The 18614-nt window shown below is 48.3% G+C and overlaps 2 long non-coding RNA genes across 3 annotated transcripts in view; one reads left to right on the forward strand and one right to left on the reverse strand.

Moving 5' to 3' along the window:
• Positions 1–18614, forward strand: part of LOC138304582 (uncharacterized) — a 379580-nt gene that overhangs the window by 329390 nt on the left and 31576 nt on the right. The window lies entirely within an intron of this gene.
• LOC138247310 (uncharacterized) overlaps positions 13876–18614 on the reverse strand; it is a 30957-nt gene continuing 26218 nt past the window's right edge. For both annotated transcript variants that reach the window (XR_011194429.1, XR_011194430.1), the window contains 2 exons: positions 14757–14894; positions 13876–14417 (listed from right to left, as the gene is read on the reverse strand). This is a non-coding gene — a long non-coding RNA (uncharacterized lncRNA). The remainder of the gene's footprint in view (positions 14418–14756; positions 14895–18614) is intronic.

Below are 18614 nucleotides of genomic sequence, written 5' to 3' on the forward strand. Positions count from 1 at the left end.
GTGTCCTTTTCCACTTTGGGATACATTGAGACCTAATATTCTAGGACAACCTCCTACCTCACCTGAAGAGGCAAATAGCCTGGGTTAAGATTTGTGATATTGTTAAAGTGTGACAGAATTTACTTTTATATTTCTTCTCTCTCAGAGTCACTTTCATCAGGGCCATTTCTAGCCTCTTCATGGCAGACCCCACAAGCACGCACTGCTGTCCATTTGATTGATGACGTTGTTCATGTTCCGACAAATGGTTGTGTTTACTTGTCGGCCATAAACAACTGCTGGCGGTAGTGATGGGTCACATGCTTTTTATAAGTCACACTTGGGTCACTGTAGAACACAGCCAAGCCTGGACTGATCAGATAAAAGGCACATGTTTCTTTATTTTCGAAAGGGAGTGCAGCTGTGGGGCACCTCAGTGGCTGAAATGCATATGTTTGCTTAAATCTGCACACAACCTACAAGACATAGCTTTAAATATAGCAAGTCCAGCAAGTATTTTCACCCTTCCAGGTCACTGCTATAAGGACAGGCTCACAATTTACAGTAAGCATTGGAAAAGCTAATAGGTCTTGCCTATGCATGAGCTATTGTCTTTGCCAGTGTCTTTTTTATTTCAAAGATGCTGCTCCTTGTGTCTCCCAATGATGTATAGTCTTTCCAAAAGCAATCGCCAAAACCATAAGGCCCCAGTGGTGAAACCTAATGGCTTTGCCAGTGCTTGTTTAAGCAAGGTAGCAAACCAGATGGGCAGTAGTCGGAGGACCCAGGAAGTACATGATATTTCATAGAAGGGTCTGTGATTTATAAGGGAGCAAAGCACTCGTGCACAGAGCATCAGGGTTGAGCTACTGAGGGCCATATTTATACTTTTACACGCAAAACTGCGTTGACAGACAAACTATCTATCTTGTCTTTTTTGAACTCCATATTTTTACTACCTCTAACTGCTCAACATTCATGTCCGCTTCTGTCTCAATCAAGTTGTTGATGGAGGCTCAGGGAATCTCTCTTAAAGGTATGATAAAGGTATCTTATCTATTCCTACATCTCTTGTTCTTCTATATATGATTTGCTCAATAAGGTAAATTAAAGAACCTTAGGGTTAGGGATTAGTGCCCTCTTGTTACTGTGCTGCATGGTTAAACACTTCTGAGGTCCCGAAGGTGAGATCTATTGGCAATGCCAATCTTTGTACTTCTCTATCTGCTTGCTGGGTCCAATTCTTAAAGAGACCTTGGCTCTCGGAAATACCTTTAACAATGTCTCTTCTCCAGTCCTCATCTCAGTACTCCGATGCTGCAACATTCCATTAATTTCAGGTCCACAAGTGAGATAAAGTTATCAAGAGGTTTAGGCTCCCTATTGATCTGCTAAAGCGTTTAAGAAGGCAAGAGGGTTAAAATAAGCTCTCTCCCGAGGTCCCCCTTTGGTATTGAGCTACTTCAAACTCTTAAAGAGTGATCCTGTCCTACCCCCGGGCCAGGGTAGATATTGGCCCTCATTCTGACCTTGGCGGGCGGCGGAGGCCGCCCGCCAAAGTCCCGCCGTCAGGTTACCGTTCCGCGGTCGAAAGACCGCGGCGGTAATTCTGACTTTCCCGCTGGGCTGGCGGGCGGTCGCCTTCAGACCGCCAGCCAGCCCAGCGGGAAAGAGGCTTCCACGATGAAGCCGGCTCGGAATCGAGCCGGCGGAGTGGAAGCTGTGCGACGGGTGCAGTTGCACCCGTCGCGTATTTCACTGTCTGCGCAGCAGACAGTGAAATACATGTAGGGGCCCTCTTACGGGGGCCCCTGCAATGCCCATGCCAGTGGCATGGGCACTGCAGGGGCCCCCAGGGGCCCCGCGACCCCCCCTACCGCCATCCGGATCTCGGCGGTCCGACCGCCGGGATCTGGATGGCGGTAGGGGGGGTCGGAATCCCCGCGGCGGTGCAGCAAGCTGCGCCGCCGCGGAGGATTCAATGGGGCCGCGGTACACTGGCGGGACCCCGCCAGTGGTGCCGGTCCGACCGCGGCTTTACCGCCGCGGTCGGAATCCCCATTGGAGCACCGCCGGCCTGTCGGCGGTGCTCCCGCGGTCCTCCGCCCTGGCGGTCAAAGACCGCCAGGGTCAGAATGACCACCATAATCTACAGACCATATGTATTATCACTGCTTCCCGCATTTCTTTCCATTTTCTTAACCTTTGTTCATGCTGTCACATTTTTATTCTGAATTAACTGCAGCACATTATGTGGTCCAGATGTTCTCTTTAAACTCTATTGAGATGATCCTTGTGGGTAGATGTGATCACAGGAGTCAGAAAATAGTATGAGCAACGATGCTCAATTAATGAGTAGACCAACCTGGAGAGCTCTCAAATCATGGCGCAGAATTTCCCATGAAAAGCTAAAGAGGTCAAAAACTCCAGCATTAAGATACGTTCTCACAGTATTTCTTCACTAGAACTCTGTTTTGACAATGCACAATTTTGCTTTCTTTTTTTGCTCCACTACCTGCTACCATCACCACATTTCATGATATTACGACCAGCGAAGCAATGTCGGCCACTTACTGCAAAAACTCAATAACCATAAAAAAGGAGTTTCACTCTTATATTTAAAACCAGAAACATTTACTTGTGAGTGTGAGGTTGAGATGAAACCGTGGCTGCAGAGTATTGATGCTCAAGTACTTTCAAACGATGAACCCACATTTGGTTTACAATTTTGGACTCCGTGTAGGATGCAGGGGGCAGGTGGTCTGGGAGCTGGGTAAGTAGCACGGAATACTGACAGTGCCACCAGTATGACGTGTAGAAGGCTGGCCTGGTTTGTAGTGGGTACCTATGGTACTTACACCTTATACCATGTCCAGTTATCCCTTATTAGTGAAATGTAGGCAGTGTCTAGAAGCCAGGCTCTCTAGGGTAGCTGTAGCTGAGCAGCTAAGGCTTATCTAGGAGACATGCAAAGCTCATGCAACAGCACTGTAGTCACACAGAACTTACACAAATGAAAGAAAACACTCAGGCCCTCATTCTGACCCTGGCGGATACAATCCGCCAGGGCCAACGGGCGCGGGAGCACCGCCGACAGGCCGGCGGTGCCCCTAAGGGCATTCTGACCGCGGCGCTAACGCCGCGGCCAGACAGGGAAAACTGGCGGTCTCCCGCCAGTTTCCCGCTGCCCTGGGGAATCCTCCATGGCGGCGCAGCATCCTGCGCCGCCATGGGGATTCCGACCCCCTTCCCGCCGGCCTGGCTCTGGCGGTTCTTACCGCCAGAACCTGGCCGGCGGGAACGGGTGTCTTGGGGCCCCTGGGGGCCCCTGCAGTGCCCATGCCCAGGGCATGGGCACTGCAGGGGCCCCCTACCAGGGCCCAACTAGGCTTTTCAGTGTCTGCGATGCAGACACTGAAAAGCGCGACGGGTGCTGCTGCACCCGTCGCACGCCTTCCACTCCGCCGGCTCGATTCCGAGCCGGCTTCCTTGTGGAAGGCGCTTTCCCGCTGGGCCGGCGGGCGATCTGAATCAGATCGCCCGCCGGCCCAGCGGGAAAGTCAGAATACCCCTCGCGGTCTATTGACCGCGGGGCGGTATTCAGGCGGCTTCCGACGGGCGGGCGGCAACCGCCGCCCGCCTAGGTCGGAATGACCACCTCAGTGTTACAAAAATAAACGTACTTTATTTTGATGATACAAATGCCAAAAATACCATGGAGACTATACTTCTTTAGGAGGTAAGTAATACACAAATTATATACACTAGCATGCAAAAATAGGTTTAAAAACAGTTAGAAAACAATGCAAATAGTGAAAATCACAATAGTTAGAAATGGGCCTAGGGGAGCACAAACCATATACTAAGAAATTGGAATGCGAATGTCGCAAGTGTAGTGTGTAGAGGGTCGCTGGGAATACTAGAAAACACCAAAGGTAAGTACTAGAACCCACCCCAGAGCACAGTAAAAGTAGGAGTAAAGTACAATAACTTTCCCAGAACATACAGAAACACAAGAAAGAAGATTATGCAAGGACCAGAAGAGACTGCAAGACACCAACCTGGGTCTGAAGACCTGTGGTAGAAGGGAACCAAGTCCAAGAAGCACAGAAGAGTCCAGGGAGAACAGGAGCCCCTGCTAACCTGTATGAAGATGCACAAGAAGAATCGCCGGTGAAGAACAACGGTCAGTACTGCACCCAAGAAGACGGATGCAGATTCCTGGTTGGTGCAGATGATGTCCCACTCTGGATGGAGGATTGCAGCCTGGTTTGCATTGCTGGAGTCTGCCAACAGGTCTTGGAACATGCAAACCTCGCTGTTAGCAGAAAATAACGCTGCCTGAGACCAGGAGGGACCTGGTGGACTCTACTCAGGAGTCAGAGTCAGATTCAGAGGGGACTGTCAGTAACTCAGAGAGCCAACAGAAGACCAGGCGGCGCCCATAGGAGTCCCATAGCACAGGGACAAAGAAGATGCAAAAGGAGGCCCACACAGCACTACAACAAAGGATCCCATGCCGCCAGAGAACCACTCAGGAAAATGTGCGTCGCAGGATAGAGTGCTGGGGGCCAGAGCTGCACAGTGTACGAAGAACTTCATGGAAGGTTGCCAACAAGCTTTGGCAACTGCAAAACACATGTTTACAGGGGTACTATCTTGCATGGGGAGGCAAGCTCTTACCCTTTACCAAAGTTGGACGTCAGGACCGTCGGGACCACTTCAGTCTACCACCCGTGATGCAGGATCCTCGCAACTCATCATGAGAGGGGACCCATGCCGCGGGTCGTCAATGCAGTGAGGTGCCTGCTGAAGCAGGGGAGTGACTCCTTTACTCCAAGGGAGATTCCATTGCTCTTCTGGTGCAGGCTGAAGACAGGCTGTCCTCTGAGGATGCGTGACCGGGAAACAGTTGCAGTTGCTGGCAAGAGGTGAAGATACAATGATGCAGAAGTCATCATTGCTTCTTTGTTGCAGTTTGTAGAGTTCTGGGAGGGTCCAGATGCAGGTTCTTTGGTGAGAAGGTGAAGTAGAGGATGCAGAGGATTCCTGCTAGAGCCTTGCAATCCGAATCTGAAGAACTACCCACAGGAAAGACCCTAAATAGCCCTGACAGGGGGATTGGTCACCTAAACAGGTAAGCACCTATCAGGGGAGGGCTCTGGCGTCAGCCACTGGCACTGGCCACTCAGATGCTCCCAGAGTTCCTTGCCAACTTGGAATCCAAGATGGCAAAACTCAGAGACCGTCTGGAGGAGCTCTGAGCACCACCCCTGGGGTGGTGATGGACAGTGGAGTGGCCACTCCCCTTTCCTTTGCAGAGCAGGGAATGGGGGACCCTGAACCAGTGTAGAATGTGCCCTTCAAAGTATTTCCAGTGGCTTGGGGAGGCTACCCCTCCCAAGCCTGTAACACCTATTTTCAAAAGGAGAGGGTGTAACACCCTTCTCCCAAAGGAAATTCTTTGTTCTGCCTTCCTGGGCTTGAGCTGCTGCAGCAACAGGAGGGCAACAACCTGTCTGAGAGGCGGCAGCAGCTGGGGCTGCCTGGAAAACCTCAGAAGGCTGGAATGGTAAAACTGGGGGTCCTCTAAGGAGCACCCAGAGTGCATGGAATCATACAACCAATGCTTGCAAAAGCCTTGTGATATGATTCCAACATGTTTGATAGCAAACAAGCCTACGGTCAGAATTACCATTATGTAGCTGGACATAGGTAGTGACCTATGTCCAGTACACAAGTAAAATTGCATTCCCGCACTCACGAAGTCCAGGAAAATGGTCGTTGGGGCACCTCTGCTAGTACAGAGGTTCCTTAACTCACAGGTACTCTGAAACTTGCCCTCAGGGCTGGAGGGCCTGCTATAGGGATGACTTATAAGTGACCTGGTGCAGTGTAAATGGCAGTGAAAGGGTACATGCGCCTTGTCACGCAGGCTGCAATGGCAGTCCTACAGAAGCCTTTGCATGGGCTCCCTATGGGTGGCAAAAGATGTGCTGCAGCCCATAGGGATCCCCTGGAACCCCAATGCCCTGGGTACCTAAGTACCATATACTAGGGACTTACAAGGAGGCACCAGTATGCCAATTGTGGGTGAAATACTGGGTTCCCAGCATGCAACAACCATAATTTAAGGGAGAGAGCATAACTACTGGGCTCCTGATTAGCAGGCTCCCAGAAGACACAGTCAAACACACTGACAAACAGGCCGAAAGTGGGGGTAACCAAGCTAGAAAGAGGCTACTTTCTTACAGGAAGGGTTCTGCCTCTGTCAATTTTATCATTCTCCAACTGTCTTTTATCACAGACTTTATGATGGAAGAAAAGAGTCTGCTGTACTGAATTACTTGTCACTGTACCATCTGTTTAATATCAGATCGGGCAGCAAAATGAATTATTGACTTGGTTCTTAATACAAGTCTGCAGACAGTGAAAGTAAAGGATAATAAAAACAAAGGCAGCTGCAAGTGATCCCACACACGGCCACTTTTCTTTCAGAGGATGTGTCAAAGTGCTAGATAAGGCCCCTATTTATTTCACAATGGGGGACTACCTGGAGTGATGTAAAGGTTTGGACAGATGTTGGATGTAGCCCTCAAATTTTAACATCTCACATACAATACCATTGAGATAGGTAGAGGAGTCAGAGGTTAAGGGCCAGGCAGGGTCATGGGTGTGTTTAACCAGTGTGAGAGAGTGTATTTCCAGTCAGCAAGACTGTGGAGATCAAGATCTCTGAACCATACTTTCATTTATCTATAGATTGTCGGGTTTGCATAGTGTCAGCAATTGACAGGGCTTTGAGTAACTTTAGCCAGATTTGTTGCGACCTATTCAATAGAGCATTGTATCCGGTGAACCACTCCTTACTAATATGAATGGCACAAGTGTTTTGAAAAAAAAACAGACTAACATGCAGCGGCGGCTCCTCCGCTATGGCATAGAAGCATCACCCCCCCCCCCCAAACCAGGAGCAGCCACTTCAAACCTTTAACAACAAAAGGATAATTAACGAAAGGGCATATTTATACTTTTTGATGCAAAACTGTGCTAACGCGGTTTTGCATCAAAAAGTATATCGCCGGCTTGCGCCATTATACAGTGCCAGCGGGCGCCATATTTGAGGAATGGTACAAGCCGGAGCTAAGCTTGGACGCTAGTCATGTGGGGTGGCAGTGTGGGATAAGGAGGTTGTGTGACAGAAAATGACGGTAACCAGCCTACTGTCATTTCCTGACGCACAACCACCCAAAAATGACTCCTGTCTTACTAAAGACAGGAGGCATGCCCACCACCCCAATGGTCAGCAAAGGGGACCAGTGTCCCCTGGACATGGCCATTACACCCAGTTCCAGGCTGAGGACCCCATGTAAGGGCCCTCAATGGCACTTTCATCTAACTTAAAAAAATACCTTCCTTGCTCACCTGGGATGGGATACCCCGTCCTCTGGTGTCCCTCTGGTGTGGGTGGGGTGCTCCTGGGACTTGGGGTGGGCCCCTGTGGGCCCATTCCATGGTGTATGGCCATGGAAATGGGTTCACACGTCCCCTAATGCCTGGTCTGACCCAGGCGTCAAATAATGGTGCTAAGTCTGCCTCCCACCCGTGCATCATTTTTGCATGGGGGGATAAATATGGCGCTACGGGCTTAATGTCATTTTTTGGATGGTAATGCCTACCTTGCATCTCATTGACACAAGGTGTGTTCACACATCCAAAAAATGGTGCTAACTCCAATATTTTGATGATATACATGTCTAGCATCAAGGTATAAATATACAGTTAAGTTTGTGCTGTTTTAGCATTAAAAAATGATGCTAAAACGACACAAACAGAGTATAAATATGCCCCCAAGTTTATTATCCTTTCGTTGTTACTGGGGCGGGGCATTGGGGATGACGGGAAGGAGGTGAGTGCACAGTGCACTCCGCTCAGTGCGCATGTGTGTTTAGCCAGCCGTCTCGGGCCAGCCAAACACACATGTGCACTGTACTCTCTCTTGTCCGGCATTGTGTTTGACCCGCTGGATTGAGAGCAGGCACAGGCTCCCAGTCTGCCTGGGAGGGCCCTGGCTGGGCACGCCAGCCAATCTTAATGTTGCTCTAAGCAGCATCAGGATTGGCCGCAGGGCAGGCTGGAAGCGGCAGTGCAGTGCACAGGTAAGTATTTTTTTCTTTCTATTTTTATATTATTATTATTATTCCCCCCGCGCACCGCCCTGCCACTTGTAACCTCCATGAGCCGCGACTGCTAACGTGAAGGCTGCACACATCAATGATTATGGGCCACCTGCCAACTGCACCTCAGGCTGATAGTCTTGAAGAAAATCTACTCAAGTGCTTCCTCCTTATTTTGGTGGGGATTGCACCCCTCCCGACATCATCTATGCTGCATAACCTATGCCGCCCTGTTGAGCCGTGGGATTTGGATTACAGAATCCTCCAGCACTATTGGGCATGTGTCCTTAGGGCATGCACAAAAAAAGAGGGCCTTTGTCTTTCTGTCTCTCACAGTGGCTTCAGACTGACCAGCATCCAGCTTAGGTCACCTTAGACCATTTTTGTCTTTGTCCTCACCGGTACTGCCTCTCTTTAATTATAAACGCTGTTGTACCTCACATTGACACCAGAATTGAGCATGTGGCCCCTTGGCCTCATTCTGCACACTCAAATGAGTCTGCAAAAGTTGATCTGGGATGTAGCATTTTGGGCCTCCTTGGATAGAGTGATTTTATTGTCTGGGTGGGGAATGGATGTGAAGCAGGGTAAGTCTCCTTTGGATGCCTTACTGCCAGCGGAATAACAAAGACCCCCGCAGCTCCCGTTGTGCAAGGGTGCCCCTGAGCTCTAGGGGCCCCCTCAGCACAGCACCCTGCTGCTTATTGCTCTGCTAAGTAGTGAGGACCTAGTACATGTGTTTTTTAAAGGTGCAAATTGCTGACCTTGTTTAAGGTTCTGTAAAATACCACCACTCGGTTACGTGGCTCTAACGGCCAGATATACAAAGCATTTTTTCAGTCGTAAACAGCCCCTCAGGCCATTTTGCAACCAGAAAAATTCATTTTTCTATGTGGCAAGCAAAATACAACTCCCTAACTTGTTTACCGAATCGCATTTTGATTTTGCGATTCGGTATTTGGCAGGGGTGTGCTTGGGGCGTCTTTTCCTAATACCGAATCTCACTGACATGTAGGAATGTTTTGCAACTGTGAGCGGGGTTGCAAAACATTTGCAGTTAAGTTAGTGGTAACCCATTCGCAAACAGGAAGGGGTCCCCAGGGACCCCTTCCCCTTTGTGAATGGAAGTGTAAATATTTTTTCAGAGCAAGTAGTGGTGCCACCGACCACTGCCTACCCTGAAAAAATGAAAAGAAAACTTTTAATTTTGTTGTTTGAAATGCACCCCGTTTTCCCTTAAGGAAAACGGGTGCATTAAAAAAAAATCCTTTTATTTAAAAGCAGACATAGGCGGTCATTCTGACCCTGGCGGTCAAAGACCGCCAGGGCGGAGGACCGTGGGAGCACCGCCGGCAGGCCGGCGGTGCTCCAATGGGGATTCCGACCGCGGCGGTAAAGCCGCGGTCGGACCGGCACCACTGGCGGGCTCCCGCCAGTGTACCGCCGCCCCATTGAATCCTCCACGGCGGCGCAGCTTGCTGAGCCGCCGAGGGGATTCCGACCCCCCCTACCGCCATCCAGATCCCGGCGGTCCGACCGCCGGGATCCGGATGGCGGTAGGGGGGGTCGCGGGGCCCCTGGGGGCCCCTGCAGTGCCCATGCCACTGGCATGGGCATTGCAGGGGCCCCCGTAAGAGGGCCCCTAAATGTATTTCACTGTCTGCTGCGCAGACAGTGAAATAAGCGACGGGTGCAACTGCACCCGTCGCACAGCTTCCACTCCGCCGGCTCGATTCCGAGCCGGCTTCATCGTGGAAGCCTCTTTCCCGCTGGGCTGGCGGGCGGGCTGAAGCCGACCGCCCGCCAGCCCAGCGGGAAAGTCAGAATTACCGCCGCGGTCTTTCGACCGCGGAACGGTAAGCTGACGGCGGGACTTTGGCGGGCGGCCTCCGCCGCCCGCCAAGGTCAGAATGAGGGCCATAGGGCCTGATTCTAACTTTGGAGGACGGTGTTAAACCGTCCCAAAAGTGGCGGATATACCACCTACCGTATTACGAGTCCATTATATCCTATGGAACTCGTAATACGGTAGGTGGTATATCCGCCACTTTTGGGACGGTTTAACACCGTCCTCCAAAGTTAGAATCAGGCCCATAGTGCATAGTGCATATCCCTGTGAGTGCGGCCATTCCCAATGGGGTCACAAATTGTGACCTACCTCATGAATATTGATGAGGTCGGTCTTTGTGACCCCATTGGGAAATGCTAAATGTGTCAGACACATATTTGTACATTTCTTTTTTCGAGACTCTAGTTGCGACTCGCAAAAAAGTCACAATTAAAGACATGCAAAAATAAATGGACATACGGGTGGTAAGGTAAGGTGTGATAAATAATGGCTGTATTGTAATTGTGTGTACTCTTCTTCCAAAGAGGCGCTAAGCACATATAGAGTATGTGTTTGGTTCCTACATGTAGCAGAGTAGTGTGAACCCTTTAGTGTCAGTGCTTGATCCCCACTTAGCACGCTATGCTATTTGGGCTATTGTGCTGATTTACATGCAGTACTGCAGAGAACTTGGAAAGGTAGTGAGTCCGCGAAGAAGCACTGCCAAAAGCTTTTAGTAAGGCTGTCATTTATTGAGATGTCTTGAATTAAACTCGTTTATACATAAGAACACTGCTAGAAAGCAGTAACAAACTTGGCACTAAGCTTAAGGCAAAGGGCCAGCTTCCATTTAGCGTGCAATAAAAGCTTCCATGTTTTACAAAGCTTTTCAGAAGAGCCAAAAAGGTCAATCATATTAGGGAGTGCCCTTCCAGTACAAAATACAGTTCATTTACATAGTTTAATATGCTTCCGACTTTGGAGGTGTGCTGTACAGTCTAGCATAAGTGCAAAGTTGGAAAAGTTTTTGGAAAAGAAACAATTTCTCAAATTTTAGACCTGCTTCGGGATGGCGTATATTTTTAGCACCAAGTCCTGTTATGTTTTTAGTAGATACGCCTTTGCATCAAAATCCATAGGTGGTAATGTGGACATTTCCAGATCACACCCATGTAACACCCCCCTTAATGCAAAATTGCACACAGCATTATTTAATGTTTATTTAGGGCGACTTTCTAAAGCAGATCAGGTTTTGTATTGAAACATAAACCCTGATACAACACTGTGCATCGGGTTTGCGTCACTGTGTCATGCAAACCCAGAGCAAAAAGTTAGTAAATTTACCCTATAACCTCTAATGGATAAACGTCATAGAAAGAAAAATATGGTTGTGGTGTAGCTTTTGCACATGAAGCTTAGTGGCTTAGTCGCAAGCCATGTGTTGTGAATATCATAAGAGTGAAAAAGAGAATCATTTTGCCACAGTCAGCAAGGGCGCACAGCTCAAGCAACAGAGGTCAAATCAAAAATCGAGCTGCAAGCACTTTGAGATGAGTTACTAAGCACACATCATAGACATCAACAAACAGTTTATGTAGCTCTTCATGTGACATATGCACAATGTGGGAGATTGCAAGGGAGCTCCATGGTTATTTAACACTGAGATAAACTTGACTATGTTTTCAAGGGATATTAATATGCAAAAAGAGTACAAGAGTGTGAAGAAACAACTGGTTTTAGAGCCACTTAGGCCCTCATTCTGACCTTGGCGGTCTTTTCGCGAGACCGCCGAGTTACCGCCGCGGTGAAGACCGCCGACCGCGGCGGTATGCCGCTGTGCGCATTCCGACCGCTGGGAGCGTTCCGCCGGGAAACCGCAAGCAGCCACACTGGCGGTCGGCGGAAAAGTGGAGACTGGTCAACCTCCACCGCCACGCCAGCAGAACACCGCCCACAGAATTACGACCCACATATCTGTGTGGCGGTCTTCTGTTGGCGGTGTTCTGTTGGCGGTCACCTCCCCATGGCTCCCGTCGCCTCCCGGAGGACCAACGCACAAGGTAAGTTGACCGTCCGTGAGGGGAGGAGGAGGGGGGGTGTTGTGTGATGTGGGCGTGTGTGGGGGTGTGCGTGTGAGTGTGTAGAGGGGGTGTGTGAGTGCGTGTATGCGGGCGGGGGGTGCTGCTGTGTCTATGGGTAATGTGTGCTGTTCGGCAGGTGCGCATGTCTGCATGTATGTGTGCGGGTATGTGTCCCCGTTGTGTATGTGTGTGTAGGGGGTGTGTATATGTGCATGTTGGGGGTGTGTGCATGTCGGGGTGCATGTATGTGCATGTCGGGGTGGGGGTTCGTACCACCTCTGGGGGGTGGCAGGGGGGTGGAGGGTGTGGGGGGAGGACTCGGGTGGGTAGTGGGGGGTGGGGGAGACCCCTATCAGTGCCAGGGAAGGAATTCCCTGGCCCCGATAGTGCTTACCGCCATGGTTCGCATGGCGGTTCCCGACCGCAAGAAACCGCGGCGGTAGGCAGGGTCATGATACCGTTGGCGGTCTTGGGACGACCGCCGGGCCGGAGTGCGCAAACTCCAGCCCGGCGGTCATGACCGCCGTGGCGGTCGGAGTGGGGAAGTGGCGGGCGATCGCGGCGGTGACCGCCGCGGTCAGAATGCCATTTTTCTGACCGCCGGTCTGTTCGCGGTCCGACCGCCGCCTCTCCGCCGACCGCCAAGCTCAGAATGAGGGCCTTAGTGTCCGAGTGTACTTATGGACACTCTCTTTCAAAACATTGTATGGTTGTAAATTCAACACACTTTTGGACTGCAAAACTATACATGTCATGGCCAATATGCCTGGGAGATAAAGTCTCCTAAACAATGCCAAAACACATCAGATGGGTTTGGCAGTGGTACGTTTTGATGTGCCCTAAAGAACATTTAATTGTCAAAAGATGAATGTCTCAGTTTCGGGGCTTGGAAAATTTGTGACCACCCAAGTGTTAAGTCATCCAGAGAATTATGTTTGGCTTCTTCCAGTGATGCCAGATTCAGGTGGAAACAAGAAGGAAGAACATGAAACAGTTCACAGTGTAACACCTATAGTGACAAGGAACTGAAGATCTACTAAAACATTACTTGTCCTCAAAAAACTAGAGAAGTATTTCTTGAGTATGGCAGTCTTTTCTTTCCGTCAACTACACAAGCATTACTCTAGTGTGTGAAGACTACTGTAGTTGTTATCTTTTGCAAAACCTTGGCTGGGCCATAGTTTGGGAGATTAGCAAGGGAGCTTAGCAATGTCGCTCTGGGAAGGAAAAGGTTAGTGTTTATGCTAGAGTCTGATTCCAGAAAAATAGACAAGGATTGCTGGAATCTGATTGGTGTGCCCTGCACTATTATTCTCGTAGCTGATATGTGTGTTTGTGTGTGGCACTCCGTCTGACGGTTCTACGCTGTGAAAAATCTAGTATAGGTGTCAGTGAGCAGAGAAGATCTCTGTTGGTGAAGAAACTACACACAGAAATGCTCTCTTTCTGTATAAATCGCAGCAAGTACATCTGAATGTAGCGAAACGGTTTGAATCTCAATCCATATTTCTATTGTTTTCTACTTATATTTATTAAGTGTAGCACCATAAATCAAAGCACAGCATCGCTTCATGGCGCATCAGCCAGAATTGGCAACTTCAAGGTAGGGAGAGCAGACTAAAGATATTAGAAAAATAAAAATCTGCCTAATCATAAAAAGCATCTACAAGACTAGCGATGCATGTATATGCAAAGCAGACCGCCTTGCACTGTCTCATAATTTCTATTTAAACTTTGCAAGCTTAGCAAAGTATAAAGCAGGTCAAGTTAACCAAAAAGAAGGTTGACCTTTTATGGCTTTTTCCCACCATTCCCTGCTAGCAGAACTGTCCATCCCACGGGACATCATGTAGCAGAAATCGTCACTGCAGGGAAGCCATGCGGATTTATATTCGTAGTCAGTTCTTCGCCGAGGGTGATGCTTTCCCACATTGCCTACCTTAACAAGTTAATAAAAAAAAATCCAGCAAACTCGCCAAGAACTTTAGATTCTATTAAGGACATGGAGGTGAGGATTATGTGTTCTCTTTCTTTTACTGACAACACAGCAGCCAATGAAAACAGTAAAAAACTTTAACTACATATCCCATGAACACTATGCCATCCAATCATGGCTCTTCCCTGACAATATATATATCTCCAACAATAAAGTCCGTCCTCTTTCTTTGCCATAGACAGTAAGAACAGAAAGTAAATTTAGAACTTGCAGACAACTGAACCGCCATCTGAACTTGGGAGAACTGCCATTCGCTTGAAGACCACTTCCTCAGACGATCTCCTCCAAAGACCAGGAATCATTCAACTTAGTTAAACATCTCAACCGGTGTCTTCAAGAAGCAGAAGAATTCGCCCCTGAAGAGGAAGACAATCCAAAACTAATATCCACGCTTACATATGGCCGGGTACATTTATTCAACTATCAAAAATTTTGATAAACCAGAGTTACATCATATAGTGCATGCATAGCATAAAACATGAAGGGTGGGCTAATCCTCGCCTCTGTGTCCTTAATAGAAACTAAAATACTTGACACGTTAGCTAGAAAATCTTTAATTCTATGGCAGGACCGGAGGCTTCGGATTATGCTAGTTTAAAGTCTATTTACAACTTTGGACACTACATCTACTATTGGTTTGTGATAAAACTCTTTGTTTGACCATCTGATACAGCCATAATATCTTCCAATCTCACCTGTGTTGAAGAAGCTTTAGAAGCCATAGCTCCCCTGACAGAATGAGCTCCGAAGATTTTTACATCTATACCTGCTTTGGCCAATAACCATTTGACCCAACGAGCCAAGGTTGCTGCAGTAACTGGTCAAAAAGGTTTCTGTAAAAAAATTAATAATTGAGTAATTGACCAGAAACATCTTGTCTGAATTCACGAATACAGTCTTCATAAACTGTAATACATTGCACAACACAAGACATATAAAAATACATTTTGATGAAATTTTTCTACGCCTCGAAATGAAAAAGGATACTCCAGCAGGAGTAAGTACTGTACCTGCTAAATGCAAGGCCCTGGCATCCGAAACTCGTCTACAAGACAATAAGCCCAGCAACATCGTAAGTTTCTCTGGTAAATGATTATGTGAAAGATCCTCATTATGAGGCCAACCTTTAATGAATCGTAGAACAACATAAACGTCCCATAAAGATGAATACTTCAGCTGAGGGTGTTTAACCATACAAATGCCCTTAAGAAGCTTACAGATTAAAGGATGTTCACCTACAGACCTTCCCTGAATATGAGGATGACCAGCCGAAAAAGCCGAACTACAATTATTAATCATCCTGTAAGCCAAACCTTGTGAAGCTAAGTCAGACAGGAAATTGGCTATGACATGTATTTCTCATCCCACGGGATCCAGATTCCTTTCACCACACCAACATAACCACTTGCTCCAGGCTTGCTCATATCTTTTATGTGTGGAGGGGGCCCAAGATTGGGATAAAGAAAACATTGCTGATTCCGAAACTCCAGGCACTTGCCATCGTCTCCTGAAAGTCTCCAAGCTATCAGGAACAATTGACCTTGTAGAATCAGAGGGTGCGGCTTCCCCAACAGATCCAAGAGAAGATCCTCGCACTCTGGCAACATCACTGAGTGTTTGCACAAGAGAGCCATCGCTGAAGGGAACCAAGGCTGTGCTCTCCAAAAAGAAGTCACGAAGATTATTTCTGCCTGCTGGCACTGTACTTGGGCCAGGACTCGTGGAATCATAGCTTAGGGGGGAAACGCATACAGAAGTTACCCTAGCCAAGGTTGAAAAATGCATCCGTCCCTGACGCCTGAGGGTCCGGTCTCCAACTGAAGAAAGTTGGAAGCTGATTGTTCAACCTGGAAGCAAACAAATCTATGTGACAGCATCCCCACCTCAGTTTAAGTTAAGTGCTTGGAAAATCTGCGGCTTGACCTTCCAATTGCTGCCATCCTGCAGAAAGCAAGAGTTCCAGTCCGCTGTTGTATTGGAATGACCTGGAATGTATTCCGCTATCACAGAGATTTGGTGTTGCAGACAATAATGCCAAAAATCCTTCGCGATCTCCGCTAAAAGGCGAGATCTGGTCCTGCCCAGGTGATTTATATATCTGATGGAGGACACATTGTGCATTCGGAGGAGAATGCAACAGTGGGCTTTGCGTGGGGAAAGTGATCTGATTGCAGACGCCCCTGTCAAGAGTTCTAGACAATTGGGGGCATATTTATAATGCTCTAGCGCCACCTTGTGCCACATTAACGTAATTATTTTTTATGTTAATGTGGTCCAACGAGGCCGAAATCCCCGCGTCGAAATCCCTGCGCAGGTAACCCTTTACGCTACATAATACCTGCACCAGGCATAATGTATGCAAAGGGGGTGTTTTCCTGATAGGAGAGCCAGAAAAATGGCGTAAGAAAATCTATGAGATTTCCTTCCACCATTGTTTACGCACTTTTAACGCCTGCTCAAGAGCAAGCGTTAAAAGTACATCATATCGTCATGAGAAATGATGCTATTGACCCCTACCCTGCACCAGGGTGCACCATATTTTAAATACGGCGCACGCATGGTGGTGGTAGGGGGTGCTAAGGGGCGCAGGGAAAGTGGCGCTGCATTCCTTGCAGCGCCACTTTACATAAATCTGCCCCTTGATGTGGTAATTCAACTCTACTGTGCGCCAACGACCCCCTGTCTCCACTGAGCTGCAACGTGCTCCCCAGCCCCAACGGCTGGCATCTGATTCTATTACTACATCTGGGACTGAGGTAAAAATCGCTCTGCCATTCCATGCATCCATGTGGGAGAGCCACCAAGATATCTTGATCTTGGCTTCTTCCGAAATCAGAACTGACTCCGAATACTGTTTCCTTTATGAAGACGTAAAATCTTCTGTCTCTGAAGTTCCCTGTAATGCAGAGGCCCCAGAAATATTGCCTGAATGGAAGATGCAAGTAGGCTGACTAAATGTGCCAATGTCTTCAATGATACAGTCGGAGAGACAAGGGCTCTCCTCAACTCTCTCTTGATCAATGCCCTTTTGCTCAGAGACAGAAGTAACAGGGCTTTGACCGAGTCTATCTGAGAACCTAAGGACTCTATGTTTTGCGATGTCACCGTGCTGGATTTCTTGACATTGATGATAAACCCGAGATCCTGTAGTAGTTGGACCACCCAATTGAGATGACAAAGGGTCGTGTCCCTTTCTTGAGCCATAATCAGGATATGGTTGAGGTATAAAATGAGTCTTACTTCCCGCTCCCTCAGGTACTGAACCACGGGACGAAGTAGCATGGTGAAACACCAAGGAACCGAGGACAGACCGAAGGGCAGAGTGGTGAACTTGAACCAATGAGACCCCCTGGAATTGAAGAAAATGTCTGTGGGGTGAAAAAACTGGCCCTGAGAGTATAGCATCTTTGAAATCCAAACGCACCAGCCAATTGCCATTTCTTAAAAAATCTCTGAGCAGGTGTATGCCATCCATTTTGAAATGTCAGTAACTAATCCAAGAATTGAATTGCCTGAGGTTCAACACAAAACGAGAACTGCCCCCTTTCTTTTGCACTAAGAAAATCGTACTCACAAACCTGTGAGAATGAGGCGAAGTCTCTACCGAAGCTCCCTTCTGAAGGAGTGCAAAAATCTCTTCTTCGATAAATGAGCTATCTTCGAGGGAAAAATGTGGAGGGGGAAGCCTTTGAATCGGAGAAGCATAGAACTCTAGATGAAAGCCTTGGACAGTCTGTGACACCCATGGGTCTTGAGTGATATTCTGCTATGCCAAGATTCCAAGGGGTACTGTTGAATTCTGCCCCTCAAATTACCTGAGAAAAGGGAATAATCCTTACCTGTGGGATTGGCGTCTTGAGTGGAACCACCTCCACAATAAACTCTGGAGGAACAGCCACACCCTCTGTAACAATTGGGGTAGAAGGTTGAAGAGCCGTATGAACCCCCTCTGCCGCTTTGAGTGGCAATTCTTAAAGCCTGGAATCCATGGCCTGGTGCTCGGCTCTTGAAGCACCCGGTCGGGGCAAAAATAGCATTGTTGAACACCTATTTATATAGAGGTTTGAGCCTTGTCCAACGCCGTGAAGGTTGCTACATATTTGCCCCAATCCTTGACAAGCTTGTCGCCAAAAAGCATGCCATTAGCTAGCGATCCAGCCTCATTAGTTGCCAGCTCTGCCAGTTTGGGGTCCAAGCATATTAGAAAAGAGCGCCTGTGTGCAGTTGACATAGCGCAGTCCTCGTTGCCCAGAAAACAAATAGAGCACTGCCCCCATTCCAGCACGACCTCAGGATCCAGGGGGATATTCATATATTCATTTCATTGGATTGGAAAGCCAAATCCAAGATTTTTGTCAATGGTCCTGACAATCGTGACAACCACGCCAAGTGCGGTCAAGTCCCTTCTTGGGGTCTTTGGTGAATTTTTTCAGGAACGTCACCATCCTGGGGTCCAACTATCAGGTATTGGCTACTTTGCCGTCCAAAGAAGGCCGCAGACATTCAGACTGGAGATTATTGTGTACTTTCCTTTTCAAAACTTTTGCACAGCC

Source organism: Pleurodeles waltl, chromosome 7, assembly GCF_031143425.1.
Source record: "Pleurodeles waltl isolate 20211129_DDA chromosome 7, aPleWal1.hap1.20221129, whole genome shotgun sequence".
Lineage (NCBI taxonomy): Eukaryota > Metazoa > Chordata > Amphibia > Caudata > Salamandridae > Pleurodeles > Pleurodeles waltl.